Here is a 16,443-nt window from a genome sequence, read left to right as displayed (position 1 = left end):
AAGCTCTACAAGTTCACTAAGCTATAGGCCTAATTCACAAATAAAACTACATAGTTGCTTACTTAATTGATTTACTCATAAATCTTGTGGTACTTAATTAATAGAAGTAATATATAATGTAAGTCACACCTGTTTATTATTTGGAAAACAAAATATTGTTTTTGGATGTTTCGGTCACATTTGTTTTACTATTATCAAACAGAATAAAAACAGACGAATATGTTATATGCTAGCAATAAAAATTATTTTAAAATTGTTGGGACGTAGAAACTATAAAGCATTTGCGATGGAAGAAAAAATCTACATTTCTTTTCTCTGTTAAAACACTCAGAGTCAGGTGGATGTCAGATATAAAAGACTGTTTGGTGTAGGAAGTATTATTAATTTATTTTATGTTTGTAATTCATTGATGCCAAGGCTATGTAAATTTCTAGAAAGTCTAAGTGATAGACGTATAAATAACAGCGACCAAACAAGTGGTAACAGACAAAAATAAAGTTACACGAAAGAGAAGATCAGTCAAAGAAAAGAAAATGTAAAGTTAATCGTCGTAGGCGTTTAGTAATTGATATTTTAGAGTACGATTAACGATTTTGAAAGAGATAAAGATAATAAGTTGTTTCAACAATGTGTGTTCTAAAGTAACTGAGCCTGTCTCAGTAGATTATGACAAAAGGCAAGTGACTATTGAAAATACGAAAACAGACAATTATTGGAAGTATGGGATACAACCACTCTAACTCGACTTCAACGTGCGTGAACCATACACGAAAGCTACTGCGATAAAAATAGAAAGAAAAACAGACTTGTCAAGTGAATTCTAAAGCAATTGAATTGGCCTAAGTGGAATTTTGCCAATAAGAAGAGAACTGTATAGTGTTTAAGATACGCATATGATCTCCACAGTGTAAATAATTTTGTATATACGTTTAACTTGTTTTGGATATATAAATATATATATATATATATAATTTTAAAAACAAGTGGAGTGTGTGCTGTTCGTTTATTGTCGAGTTTATCTCAATCAAGTCACAGGCACCTAGTGCAGAAGAACCTTTAACCCAACACACCCATATAATATATTTGTTATTAAAAAGTAAGTTTCTGACGAATGAAATCCAGGAAAGAGTAGTACAGATCCCAAATGTTCTTTAGTTTTTAATCTGTTTCCGTCCCAACATTCCAGCAATTTTAGAATAAACTTGTTTGCTGCTAGTTTCTGGACTTTTTTTTTGTTTTTTTTACCATTAACATCATGGTTGGTCCTTTTTGTTAACTGATATGCATACTGAGCATTATCAAACAATCTGTATCATTGCGTATATTTTGGGCTGTAACTAACCTATCGTGGATCACCTGGGGCTCTAGGTTGAAAAGACACATCCTAGAGAACAGTAAAGTATTTTAGTGTACAAGTTGGATGTAGGCACATTGTGGTTTATGAGTTACAGCTGACAAAATGGAAGAAAAAAAAACGAGAACATGGGCATCGTTACTGCGCTGTCTGATATCACATTACAAAGATTTTCGAACAACATCTCAGTTCTGGTTTAATGTTTGATTTTAATGAAACAACACCAGTAAATACATATGCTTAAATAAACATATATTCAATATAAATATAAAACAATATACAAAATATTTTGTTAATAAATAGACATATAAAAATATGTACATATTTACATAAGGTTCATCTAGGCACAGCTGGAAGATTGAAGTTCCTGAACTTTCGTCTTGACTTAAAGAAAAACTTGTGTGTAACTATTTCCAGCGATTCTCTTACATTCATTCCACTGTTATTAACAAATTAAATTTATCTCATCCTATATGATACAATGTTTATAGTTAACAGCACGTTCTGCTGAACACAATAAATAAAATATTTGTTTTTTGTGGAATTTTGCACCAAGATACACGAAGGCTATCTGCACTAGCCGTCCCTAATTTAGCAGTGTAAGACTAGAGGGAAGGTAGTTAGCCATCACCCTCTCACCGCCAGCTTTTGGGCTACTCTTCTAATAACAATTATTTATTTTATGATTAATCGCACATTAAAAGGCCTCAACGGCTGAAAGGGCAAGATAGTTTTTTGCGAGGGGGATTCAAACTCACGACTTTTAGATTACGAGGCGAGCGCCCTAACCACCTGGCCATTCCGGGCCATTTTTGTTTGTACTACAGAATTGCATTCATTTGTACAACATTCATTTTACAAACTGTGTGACTTATATAGACATTATTTAAAAAAAAATGTTATATGTTATATATTTTGTTCAAATTAACACTTTTAACAACAGCGATATTAATAAGCCATTAAGGGGAATACAAAATAAATTATGGTTTCTCGCTTCTGACTCTTGAGGTGGTTAGTACGCTGATGTATATGTATATAAACCTGAATAAATAAGTCAAAAGGAAATGCCAATGTTCATCTATTTAGAAAAATACACTTCGTTTAATATTAAAATATCAGCATTATTACTCACATAGTCTATTGAGCACTGAGCCATATGTTATAGTTTTCCTATCTCCATCCTCACATCAATCCAGATGTTCATCGATGGCTTTACCAGAACATCATTAAAGTGTTAAGCTATAGCTGTGTACAATTATAATGTGGAATCTTCAGAACAAAATTTTTGTAATAATAACAATTGTAAGAGATGTGTAATTTATCACACTCTTTGAAATACACAATTGAAGAAATATTGTTAGAGCATTTTAGATAACATTAATAACTAATTTTACGCAAAATAAGGAACTTAACTGTAATCAGTTTTAAAACTGCACATTTAGCCAAAACAATTATTTATTTTATGGCTAAGCACAAAGTCACACAACGGGTTATCCATGCTCTTCTCACTGCGGATATAGAAACCCGATTTTTATCGTTAAAAACCTTTTGACCTATCGTATTGCCATCTGTGAGCAACAAATAACACTAACTAGTAATTTATAAAATTTATATAAATCAAAAGATAAGAACGGCAGAAATACTGTGACACAAGTGTTCCTAAACAATACCGACCTGAAGCTGATTAAATGAAAAGAATAAACAGTGAATTCTAGAGCAAAAAATCTTACAATAAGATTTAAAATAATTCTTCCGAATAATCGATGACTTAATTAGTGCCATATATAATTTATTTGCAGGAGTACAAATAAAAGATATTTAAGGGGAGCAGCGAATTAAGGTTCAGAATAAAAGAAGCCCAGAAATAAAAAATTCGATTTCGCTTTTACAGTGGTATTTATATACACCTTAAAAGTAGAAAGTGATAGTTACGAATTAACCTTTTCTGCTCTTCCAGTCAGTAATTAAGAAAAAAAATTCTATACGTATTTTCAAAGCTGTCTTTAATTTGTAATTGTCAAAAACCACCTGAAATGACATTCAATACCAATGACAAAGAGGATGTTTTTAATAAAAGACGTGGATCATACGGATGTCAGCAAATGAAACCCTTTATTCTAAGATGTGTAGAAAATGTCTATAAAAATCAACAAATGCTTTATTTAAAGGCGAAATACCGCGTTGTTTGACAGGTTTAATGAAGTGTTTTGCAGATGGGCTGGTATAAAAGCATGACGTTTAGTGTCATATTACTTTCAAATGCAGTTTTTGTATTATATTCATTTTTACTACTTACTAAAGTAACTTGTTAACACTTAAAACTGGTTTACAGTAAAAAACTGAATTTTTAACCTGTTATTTTCATTTTACTGTCAGTATTTTGGTATTGCTGTCTTGTAGCTACACAATGCTCCTTTTTGTGTAAATTATATTGCCTCAGGGTTCAAAACCTTCTCTAGACAATAAAAGACACGTTACGCTCTTTTCATATATTTATGAAAACTAATTTTTATTTAAATTATTCACTAAACTGATTTTTCACTGTAAAAATATAAACTGAAAACGGCAAAACTTCTTTATAAGTATACAAGCTACAATTTGATCATAATAGCTTTGTTAATGTATTCGGCCGTTATAGTATGTGACATTACAGCAGTCAAGTAAACAAGAACATAAAACTAATAGACCTATTGTTTGTGAGAAAAATCATGTGATATTTCTACTTTGTTCTCTTGTTTTTAAAAGAAACCTCTGTTATTGTTGATGTTTTTTAGCTTGTATGTTTGTACTATGCCTACTGAGGACCTTGAACATTCTTACATGCAGAGTGTACTGACACTATGATACTATTTGCTCTGATAATTCTCTAACTTCTAAATGACATTTTAACTATTTCGTGATTCTAAATGATTCAAGTTACATTGCTATTTAGCCTAATTCATAACCCTCCTTTATTATGGCATCAATGGATTGGTAATAACTCAACAAATCCACTCTTTCTCGTAAATCATTCACTTAAAATAATTGGACAAACCTTTAATAATCTTGCTAATGTATTTCTCTATTTCTTCAATCTCATTTTTCTAATTCTTCTACATATCTCCAATAATTTCATTAATTTTATTTTTAATTATTATTGAAATATCGTGTTTCTTTCTTTTAATTCTTGTGTTAAATTTTTGTCTTTTACATCTTGAGCTTCTTTTAGCTTACTGTTATTTTTTGCTCTCTCTTTAGTTTTGTTATTTCTTTGTCTTATTTTAGTTTAATTTTTTCTTTTAATTTTCTGTGTCTTTCTTCTCAATCTTTTAATTTTGTCACTTTCTTTTTATTCTTTCTAATGTTTCTTCATCTCAAGCAAATTGTCATTCCCGTTTTATGCTCGTGTCGTTGTCTTAAAGTTTAGTCAAAGTTCTAATTTACTTTCACAAAAATAACCTAACTTCTGACATCAGTATTATAGTGTGTTCTATCATTGAATAGGTTCTTTTGAATTATTTGTCAAAAGCATTGCGAAGATCAGTCCGCGTAATAATAGCGAATTAATTTCTTTAATAAAATTTTCTATATGCCACGTTCGCCAGTAGACTCAACTTCATAAACAATTTTAACAGTGATTCTGTAGCTGTTGTATGCCTGACTAATTTGAAAGACCTTGCTAAAATAATATACATTTAACTTACTTCCAAGAATTCCTTACAAACTGATCGATAACAAACGCATTGTTTGGCTCACTGTCTAGTTCGATAACTATCATCAAATTGATTATCCAAGTTTAATTCAGTCGGTCTAGCGTTTTTCTAATATTCACTAGTTTTCTGCTACTACAGGTGAACCATCATGACAAACTCCTTCTAGCGATGAATATTTTAACTGAAATATTTAAAATATACTGTACATCAGTACATTACGCCTAAAGTGTACTCTACTTGGAAATAAACTTTATTTTAAAAGTTCCAGCTTCTACTAAAATGTATAAATATTTTAGGTTTTTTTTTTTTGCATGGATTATTTTCACCAGTATTTTAAGTGAGCAATCATTACATATAATATATTTTAAATCCAATTAGATATCTATATATGCTGAGGTAGTAAAGTGCTGAATTATTTTAATATTCGTGAAAAGGTGAAACCGCCATGTACACTATAATCATTTTAGTGGTAAAAGGGTTAAAATAAAATACGCAGATGTATAAAAGATATGTATACATCATTATGTGGATGTAGCGTTTAGTAGTGTAGCACTAAAAAGAATAATTGAACATGGTCTAACTTGGAAAAGCAACATCTTGTTTGTTTTTCAATTTCGCGTAAAGCTACACGAGGGTTTTCTGCGCTAGTTGTCCCTAATTTAGCAGTGTGAGACTAGAGGAAAAACCCTAAAATATTTATGTATTTTAGTAGAAGCTGGAACTTTTAAAATAAAGTTTATTTCCAAATAGAATACACTTCAGGCGTCATCACCAACCTCCACCAACTCTTGAGTTACTCTTTTACCAACGAATAGTGGGATTGACCGTCATATTTTAACGCTCCCACGGTTGAAAGGGCGAGCATGTTTGGTGCGACGGGGATTCGAACCCGTGACTCTCGGATTATGAGTCGAGTACCTTAAGTACCTGGCCATGCAGGGCTCCAGCAGCATCTTTGCGGACTTACGATACTAACATACGAGGTTCGATTTCCTGCAAAGGATAAACCACGCAGCCAATGTGACCTTTCTCTACAACAAACGAGGAAACAATTGAACACATATTACATATTGTAAACAGTATAAAACTTGTGAAGTGTTATTTATAGTGAAACGTATTTGTTCCATTACATTACAAGTTCCTGGTATGAGTTTCCAGATCGTTTCCAAGATGGTGACCAAGAGGTTGTTGCTTGTGCTTCCTTGTTGTTTCACGTGTTTGACATTTGCGATCAAACACATTGAAATAGTGCTTGGATATTTATAAATTTTGATACACGAATAGAACTAACACTATCTTTTCCGAATCGATTCTCATCGGATATGTTGTCATAGTCTATGAATCTCAAATACTTCAAATGATCTTACAGGTTATTTGTGATTTTTATGTTTACGAAGTACCTCTTTAAGATTAACCTGTGTACTGTAAGGCTTATAAAATAATGAATTGGAAACTAAACATCCTAATAACATCCAATCAGTCTAATGGCAGACTGAAAATGTAAAGCAGTATTCATTTGAATAAATCATAAATTTTAGTTTGTAATATTTGTTGAAATTATTCTAACAAGCATTGCCTGTTTTAAAACATAAAGCTCAGGGTAAATCATAAAAAGAGCAAATATTAGATTGATGACTCTGTTTATTGTAAAGATAAATATTTAATGATAAAACTTTTTTCATTAGTAAAAGTGAACTGTGCAGTTATACTATTCTCTATCTCACGGTTTGGTGGTCCTGGAAATAATCATAAACTTAATTAAATGATTAGTCCAAATCTATTTTTTTGGATGAAGAATACACGCTTGAAATATAATATGTTTCTATAGAACACCGAAAATCGAGTGTAGTAATATCCACAGAATTGATTGACACGTTTAATCACAAAAGTCTTTATAAATGCGCATAAAATGCTCGCTAAAGTGACGAGAACGAAGATGATAACCAAACTATATTTCGTTTTGGAAGTCTGAAGAACATAACACAACAAATAGAAATTAGTTATATTTATTACATATATTGTGATTGGATAAATGCAAAACACCTTCACTTTCCGTATTCAATGAATGATATGTAGTGTATGGTAATTATTAAATAACAATATGTAACACAAATTTTACTTTTTTCTTGTTCCTGGGCAGAAAGTGTTATTTCTCAATTGCTTATACCTAAAATAAATGGAATTTTCAAGAACCTCTTAGAATTTTCCGAACTTTCCATAATAATATATATATACAGGGCATCACTACTCACCATTTCAGTTTAGTTCTCGCTGCCTAAGTGAACACATAGACCTATCTGATTTTATCAGAGATGGCATCTTCTCTGCGTCTTCAGACACATTCTGCTATGCATGTGGCCACTTTATCAAAACAAGGGGGCGAAAAAGCACTCAGTGACAGCATCTGCTAAAATGTGTGAAGCCTACAAGGTATATTTCAGTATATTTGTCGGGGATCAAGACAAACCCTCATTTTACTTGTGAACACTGCAGAAAACTCTAGAAGGTAAGATGGACAATTTTTTGCTTGCTTGAATGTTAAGATTTTATATTATACAAATTTTAGACTTTTAAAATTTAAATATCTTCTTTTTTTTTTAATTTCCAGTAGTATAAAAAAATCACATATAAAATATTTTGCATGAATCTCTTACATATTAGGCTTTACCAAGTTTCCCTGTTATTTTTGCCTTTGGGACAGAAGGGACACCGCAGCGCACTAAAACAGGAAGCACCGGCCACAACGGACCAAGTTCTCTGTGGGGAGGCACAATGTCAAGTGTGAACCACTAGTGGACCTCCAGAAGATTTTCTTCCCACCATTGCACATAAAATTGGGTCTTATGAAACAATTTGTCACAGGTCTTGATAAGAAGTCTGCAGCCTTCAAGTACCTTCGAGACTCCTTCCATAAGCTGTCTGAGGCAGAGGTCAAAGCTGGTGTCTTCGTTGGACCACAAATAAAGAAGATCCTGGAGTGCACAGGAAGGGAAAAGAAGCTTGGAGCAGCTTTGTCGCAGTGGTTCGGGGCTTCTTGGGCAATCACAAGGCCGAAATTCATGTGGAACTGGTTAAGACTCTGGTGAAGAACTACGGCAAAATGGGCTGCAGGATGTCCCTGAAAGTCCATATCCTTGACGCTCATCTTAATACATTCAAGGAGAACACGGGAACATATTCAGAGGAGCAGAGCGAGCGCTTCCACCAAGATATACTGGACTTTGAACGCCGCTACCAAAGAACGTATAACGAAAACATGACAAGAGACTACGTGAAAGTGATTTATATTACAGTCGCAAATCTCGGAAAACTACTCACTTCTAAACATTGTTGTTCATTTTTGTATAACTTTAGAGTAAATACATGTAAATCTTGATTCATGTGTTGTTTTATTCAGAGCTTATGTAAATGAAAATGTGCAAATTTGCCCCTTTTTATGTAGAAAACAGATTAATTTCTAAATTTCATTATCCAGGTCACAAAAGCAAAGTTTGGAGGGAATAATGACCATTTTCTGTACTTCTACAACATAAGCAATTAATAAATAACACATACTATTCAGGAACAAAATTTGTGTTACATAGTGCAATTGAACGACCTTGTTAATAAGTTACTTTTTGTATAATAAACGATCAAACTGAGCTTATCATAAATAGTATTTTCTGTATATTCTTAGCACAAAATTAATTAAATACACGACCTCACGACCAATATGATTCTCCGCTTGGAATTCTACAGATACATATTTCGTTATAATTTAAGATGAAACTGCAGATTTCGTAAGATACTGATATTATGATCATCTGATTGTATAATACGGCTGTTATTTTACCCGCGACCATCGGATCATGAGTCGAACGCCCTAACTACTTGAGTAAAATAATAATAATACTAGAATTACACCGAGCAACTGCTTTCATGTAACATTGTAATAGGTACGTTATTTATTACAGCCCGGCATGGCTAGGTGGTTAAGGCACTTGACTGTAATCGGAAGGTCATGGGTTCGAATTCCCGTCACTCTAAACATGTTCGCCCTTTCAACCGTAGGGGCATTATAATGTGAAGGCCAATCCTACTATTCGTTGGTAAAAGAGTACTCCAAGAGGTGATGGTGGGTGATGATGACTAGCTGCCATTCCTCTTGTCTTACACTGATAAATTAGGGACGGCTAGCGTAGATAGCCCTCGTGTAGCTTTGCGCAAAATTCAAAACAAACGTTATTTATTTTAACATAATAAACAAGTCAAACATAAACTATTTGAATATTAAGAATATTTAACGTTTTTAATTTTGTTGAAATTAAAAAAACAGGCATAATTTTAATTTACTGTTACAACTTTTCTCAAATGACATTCTAAATCATAGGTTTTGTAAAGAATGGAATTGATCGTCATGGTCTTCTCAAATGACATTCTAAAACTTAGGTTTTGTAAAGAATGGAATTGATCGTCATGGTCTTCTCAAATGACATTCTAAATCATAGGTTTTGTAAAGAATGGAATTGATCGTCATGGTCTTCTCAAATGACATTCTAAAACTTAGGTTTTGTGAAGAATGGGATTGATCGTCATGGTCTTCTCAAATGACATTCTAAAACATAGGTTTTGTAAAGAATGGGAATGCTCGTCATGGTCTTCTCAAATGACATTCTAAATCATAGGTTTTGTAAAGAATGGAATTGATCGTCATGGTCTTCTCAAATGACATTCTAAAACTTAGGTTTTGTGAAGAATGGAATTGATCGTCATGGTCTTCGCAAATGACATTCTAAATCATAGGTTTTGTAAAGAATGGGATTGATCGTCATGGTCGAAAGAGAGAGCATGTTTAGTGGGATGGGGATTTGGACACGTTTCCTTTAGAGTGGAAGTCAAACGCCTTATACCCGTGGCCTTTTACCTTTATATTCTTTCAGTGTCACTATACCTGGATTAATCTTTGCATTAATTAATTCTGATTTGCATAGTGTTGATTGGAATGATATTAAACGGATTAAATATGTTAATAAGAAATATGAGCTAAACGTAATGGACTCATTCGGAAGAGATGCGGGTGCAGAAGCTGTATAAATTCATTTTTGGGAATCCATTTTTTAAATGATAGACGGAAGGTGGCAGCACTATGTATGGCAAATGATTGGTCAATATATTTGTATCAGCAAGATATTGTTTGTTGATTTGCTGTTGATTTGTATTTAAATACAAAGTTACATAATAGGCACTCTGTGCTCTGCCCACGACAGCTATTAAAACCCCGTCTATAGCTTTGTAAATCTGCAGACTTGTTGTCGTGAATTGGGAGACTAGGAAGATATAAATTTTTTTCTTTCTTTCTGATGGCAGTGGACCTGAGATTCACCAAAACATGTAAAGTACTGGTAAAGCCTTCAAGAGTTTATATTATACCATGTGACTTAAACGTTGTTGTAAGAGACATGTTTCTATTGATTATTTCCTACTTGAATAGCCAACGTTTCATCGCTTTCCCCGATTCATTCAGTGGTCAGCTTGAAGGCTTATAACGCAAAATATATGATTTCAATATTCGTGCTTGGCACAGCACAGATAATCTGTTGTGTAGCTTTATTCTTCACAATAAACAAACCAATATCATCCAATCACAGTGAAGATATCATAAAATACATTTCCACTAATAACATGATAGAAGCACTGTATTCTGTATTATAGGATAAACTTACTATTGCAGTTTGCTGCAATAAGTTGATAAGACTGACTTCTTCCTCTATTACGATAGTTTAGAAAGTTGGAATTTAATTTTCAACAACTGTTTCGTGTATTATAAGTATTTTATGTCAAATTTAGTGTTACGATATATATATATGTATTAGCCGATTACCCGTGACACCAGTGCTCATTTGAGGTGCCAGTACTTGGTAGGGATGATAGTGCACGGTGGATATGAGCAAGTTGCAGCCTTCTATAGTAATCTCTGTTGATATTTTGTCTTGTCTAAAGATAAAAACACGCCAAATTCTCCGTAAACGTCAAATCTGTGTGTGACCTTCTTACCTTCGTTTTTCTCCATTACGCGCAGCAAATTCAGCTGTACAATTTTTTTTCTGTACATTCGAATGGAGAAAAATAGAGTTCTCCGTGATGGAAATCGTGACCATTCTTGCAAATCTACATGCACACAGGATACAAATTTCGCGAAGTTGGGGGTTGCACATCGCGTAATAAAAAAGTCTTTCCTATCTAATAATCACTTTCATTATTGTATGGTGTATATCTCGTGCGTTAAAGTTTTGAATATACCATGAATATTAAGTGAAGTAATATATACATATATATATATGATAATATTTCAATTTTGTTTCTTTCATATAAATTCATCACACTTTCCAAAGATAATTCAAAGTTCATGACGGACGATACCTTTGGCAGTAGTACACAAAAGAAAAGTTGCAGACGCTGATGACAAAGATAGTCACCAATCACGGAAATCCAATTAAGGAAACGGAGTTGAATGCTTATACCCACAACGTCTCAACTTCTACTGTCTCTCACTGTCTGCAGCTAGTTGTTGGAAGGCAGTTATTCCTAAATAGATGTATTGATGTCAGAAGTAGAAATCAAATGAAGCCAACTCAAAAATACTTCTTCTAAACACAACCTACATCCTCCGTCCTTAAAAGTTCTAAAAAATTTCCAAAGTAGAATAATAACCATCATATAAATTATAAAACAAACTACTTCCAACCATCACTGCATGTATAAAGTGTTTACCCATCACAGAATAAGTTTCTCGCACGTATTCTGTTGGTATGAGATTTCCAAACATTAGATTGAGAAATCTGTTTCATGGCATGCATGCATTCAGTCGTAAAGTTGGTCCGACATGGTTAAGCTTGCTCAAATTTCTTCAAATAAACGGTCCCGGCATGGCCAGATGGTTAAGGCACTCGGCTCGTAATCCGAGGGTTGCGGATTCGAATCTCTGTCACACCAAACATGCTCGCCCTTTCAAACGTGGGGACGTTATAATGTTACGATCAATCCCACTATTCGTTGACAAAAGAGTAGCCCAAGAGTTAGCGGTGGGTGGTGATGACTAGTTGCCTTTCCTTTAGTTTTACACTAGAAAATTAGGGACGGCTAGCTCAGATAGCCCTCGTGTAGCTTTGTGCGAAATTCAAAACAAATCAAATAAACGTTAGGAGCTACTTTTTTTATCAACATTATGCCTAAACATAGTTTTTCAGCATATCTAACTCTACATTTTAATGGTGAAGTAAAGCAAAATGACTTTTTTTAATGTCATCGTGATAGCACTGAAGTGAGATTGAAGGCTTATAACGCTAAAAATTGGGAGCCTGTAAGTCTGTACAATGGTTTATATACACTGTGACGAAGATACAATGCAAGTAAAGTGACATATAATATTTTAGTTTCCTGCACTGCTCACCTTCAGTTAGTAGCCAACTATTTGTAACCCCTTGATTGTTAGCTATATTTCATAATCTTAATTAGCCTATTCAGCGCTGGGGTAGTGGAAATTCTACCGATTTATAACTCTAAAATCAGTGGCTCGATTCTCCTCTGTGGACAGTGCAGATAGCCCGATGTGTTTTGTTATAAGAAAAAAAACAAAATATCCTCAGTTAGTAATGTTATGAATTTCATTCACATGTTTTCTTTAGAGATGTTACCCGTTTATGTTACATGTTTGATCAAACCATTTTACTCTTTGAAGTCCAACGGTGGATGAGCGGTAGGCTTATAGACAACGTAAAAATCCGGGGTTCGGTTATTTCTCAGATGAAAGGATGTAGATAACCCACTGTACAGGTTTGTACTAAGAAAACGACAACGACACTTGAAGTGTTTCATCTTTACACATAAGCAATTAATTTTCAACTCGAGACACCAAAAATGACCATAAGTACTGTGTATCTTTGAAATTTACGTGTCTACCCTTTGTCTAGTCGTTTTTGAAGTTTTTTGAGAAACAAACGCATGACACAAAACGTTAAATTTTACTTTGTAAGTGTGATGCTGCAAAACATTTAAGTTAATTTTCCTTTTTTTTAAATCGGGACATCCTTTGTATACTCTTACAATGGTATTCTGTTTTTCTTTGTCCTAAGCATTCGCGCGCATTTTGCTATATAAATGCGCACTTTATTAAAAAGGTCTGATGTAAATATACTTTAGCAGACATCTTTGTACAACAACATATTAAAAGCTTGCCGAAGGTCTTAAAAAGGTCTAACGTTAGATCGTAGAATAACGTTATAAGTTTATTCATTGATTATATTATGTATGGTAAAATTTTGCCCTAACTAAACTACAGCAAAAAACGTAGACAAGTTATAATGTTAGTTTATATCCTTATCGAAAAATAGGCCATACTTAATAAAAGTGTAACTAATGTTAGGCTTAATACAAGAGAAATCACAGATTTTGATGCTATTCTTGAAATATTGTATTTAAATAAATACTGTTGAACTAAAAATACTAATCTGACTGTAGATGTTACACGGATCTCTGCTAGTACATGTACATTCTTCCAAGTTTTGGTTCAGTGTGATATAAAAAGGAATTTTCTCCCACATGGTGGCCAAAAAACGTTTGGTTACGGAGGTCTTTAAAAAGAAAGTTTATATATAGAATTTACTTTCGCCTGAACGTCGACTAACTCCTCGTTCGTATAGTGTTTCAAGATGCCACATACTAAGCATTCAAACATGTGATATTTACGTTTTTCTAATACCTAGTGTTTGCAAAGGTAAGTGATTATTAATTTGTAGTTGATTATCTGTGAAGTTAGTGGGAAAGAGCAATGTTGCGCACCTTATTTTAAACAACCAGTTATTTGTTCTTACCAACTTTTATGTAAGGCTTGCAACCTATCCTGAAAGCCCTGAAAACTTTTTTATTCTCATATGGGGTCGAAACTGCAAAATTATCCAAACCCTAAAAGTAGATTTTTTGAGTGACTATTTACATTTGATCACAAGGAACCCACTTTTTAGAAACTAAACTTTGGAGATGGCTTGAATGGGCAGTGAAAGAAAGTTTACTACAAATGCACAACGTTTTGACGAGCTTATGTTGTTATGCCAAAATTAAGATGGCGGCAGGTATCCTTAGTAACTTTGCCAGAAGTACAAAAAATACAGAAGTTGAAGCTTTACCATAAAATTTAAATATTTAAATGTTAAATTAGTTTATGTCGTTTAGACATAAACTGACTAAAAGATTGAACATTTGTGATAAAGTTTCCTTCTCTATCCATTCAAGTTGATTCCATATCATTTACATGGTCGTGGCAGTTTTCATATTAATCCGTGTAGTCAATCTTTAGAGCTTCAAATATCCTATTCATTCCTCAATTAAAAAGGGACCCATCCGTATGAACATTTAGCGAATACAATTCTTGGAATTTATTTTGGATGTTTATTTTACATACCTCTCTCAGTTTTCATATAAATCTCCAAAATTCTTTGACTCCAATATGTGGAATCCATATCGAAATAATTTCATATTCAAATCATTGTTTTCATTGATATCGTTAATAGAAAAAATCGATTCACTGGAACCCGAGAGCTTCCTTTAAAAACACTAATTTTCCATTGTTGAGGCTTTCCTTACATTTCTTTCAAAATTGTATTCGTCTTTTATACTTAATGGGGGTTGAGAATCTTTTTTTTTTCTTATAGCAAAGCCACATCGGGCTATTTGCTGTGCTCACAGAGGGGAATCGAACCCCTGATTTTAGCGTTGTAAATCCGTAGACTTGGATACAAGATAATAGATACAATTGAGAATTACTACATATATGGTACTAAGTAAGGTATGAATCTATATATGTATATGCAGTAAATAGTCACACTGCTGGTTTTTGACTTTTTTCTGAATCAATGCAATAAATGTTCGCAGAGGTGGTATGAAGTTTGATCTAACAGAAAAAGCCTAAATTGATATCCAAATCTGTCTGGTACAAACTCTGCACATACATTTCAGAATCTGCAACAATAGGAAATTCTCTTACAGGTGTGTTTCAATATTCACATTCTACAGGGTCTCTAAACTTAACATTGTTATAGTAGAATGTTTAAGCAGATTCCAAAATCTGCTTTAAATTTGGAATTTACACTACTCTTTTGAATAACTTACCTTAAGAGAAAATGAGATGCTTGCATTTGTGTTGAAGCTTTGCTTTGTAGTTGGAGAATAGTGATCGAATCCTTGCGATACAGCAAAAAATACCCCGAACTTTAAGCTCTCTTATCTTGGTTAGTGGGTGGTAGAGTTCTGTTGACAGGCTGTCTATCGTTTGGTCAATAGTGAAAATTAAAGGTGGAGGCAGATATTTTTAGCAGCTTTGCGATAAGTACAAACTTTATAGAAGTTGAAGCTTTGACAGAAAGTTTAAATATTTATGTTTTAATTTTGTTTTGGAATTTCGCACAAAGCTACTCGAGGGCTATCTGTGCTAGCCGTCCCTAATTTAGCAGTGTAAGACTAGAGGGAAGGCAGCTAGTCATCACCACCCACCGCCAACTCTTGGGCTACTCTTTTGTCAACGAAAAGTGGGATTGACCGTAACATTATAACGCCCCCACGGCTGGGAGGGCAAGCATGTTTGGCGCGACTCGGGAGCGAACCCGTGACCCTCAGATTACGAGTAGCACGCCTTAACGCGCTAGGCCATGCGAGGCCCTTTTATGTTTTAAATTAGTTTCATTAATTTTTTTTATATTTAGACCGAATTTGTGTTATTAAGAAGTTTCCTTATAGACGTTCAAATATGTCTTAACATCAAATATTTATGTCAGTCTCTTAACTTACTAGCAAGCACTAAATTTGTTTTTATTTAATTATTTTTTTTTGGAATTTTTTTCGGTAATATTTCAAAACACATTTATACAATTATACTGAGCTGTAAGTAGTACTATTAAAAGTCTAAGACATTCAGAGTTTGAGGCTAGTTAAAAACAGTCTTTCCTGATATCGGTTTCTCAACAGTAAAATTCTGTAAAACCTTTGTAAAATAATTTATTACAAATTCTTTATAAAATTATACTTATGTGGATACTTGGCTAACGACTGCTTTTTGTACTTAAGCACAATTGACTATCTGTACTATACCTGCCACAGGTAGCGAAACCCGGTTTTTAACGTTTAAGTGCACAAACTTACTGCTGTATCACTGGGGCTTGTTAGTCAGGTAATATTCATAAAATAATGTAAAACAAACAGGACTGTTCACACTTCACTTGGCCCGCCATGACCAGGTGGGTAAGACGCTCGACTTATAATCTGAAGGTCGCGGGTTCGAATCCTCCTCACACCAAAGATGGTCGTCCTTTCACCCGTGGGGTGTTATAATATTACGGTGAATCCAACTATTCGTTGGTAAAAAAGTAT

Source organism: Tachypleus tridentatus, chromosome 7, assembly GCF_004210375.1.
Source record: "Tachypleus tridentatus isolate NWPU-2018 chromosome 7, ASM421037v1, whole genome shotgun sequence".
NCBI classification, from domain to species: domain Eukaryota; kingdom Metazoa; phylum Arthropoda; class Merostomata; order Xiphosura; family Limulidae; genus Tachypleus; species Tachypleus tridentatus.
The sequence above is the reverse complement of the archived record's forward strand: the minus strand, read 5'-3'. Positions refer to the sequence as shown.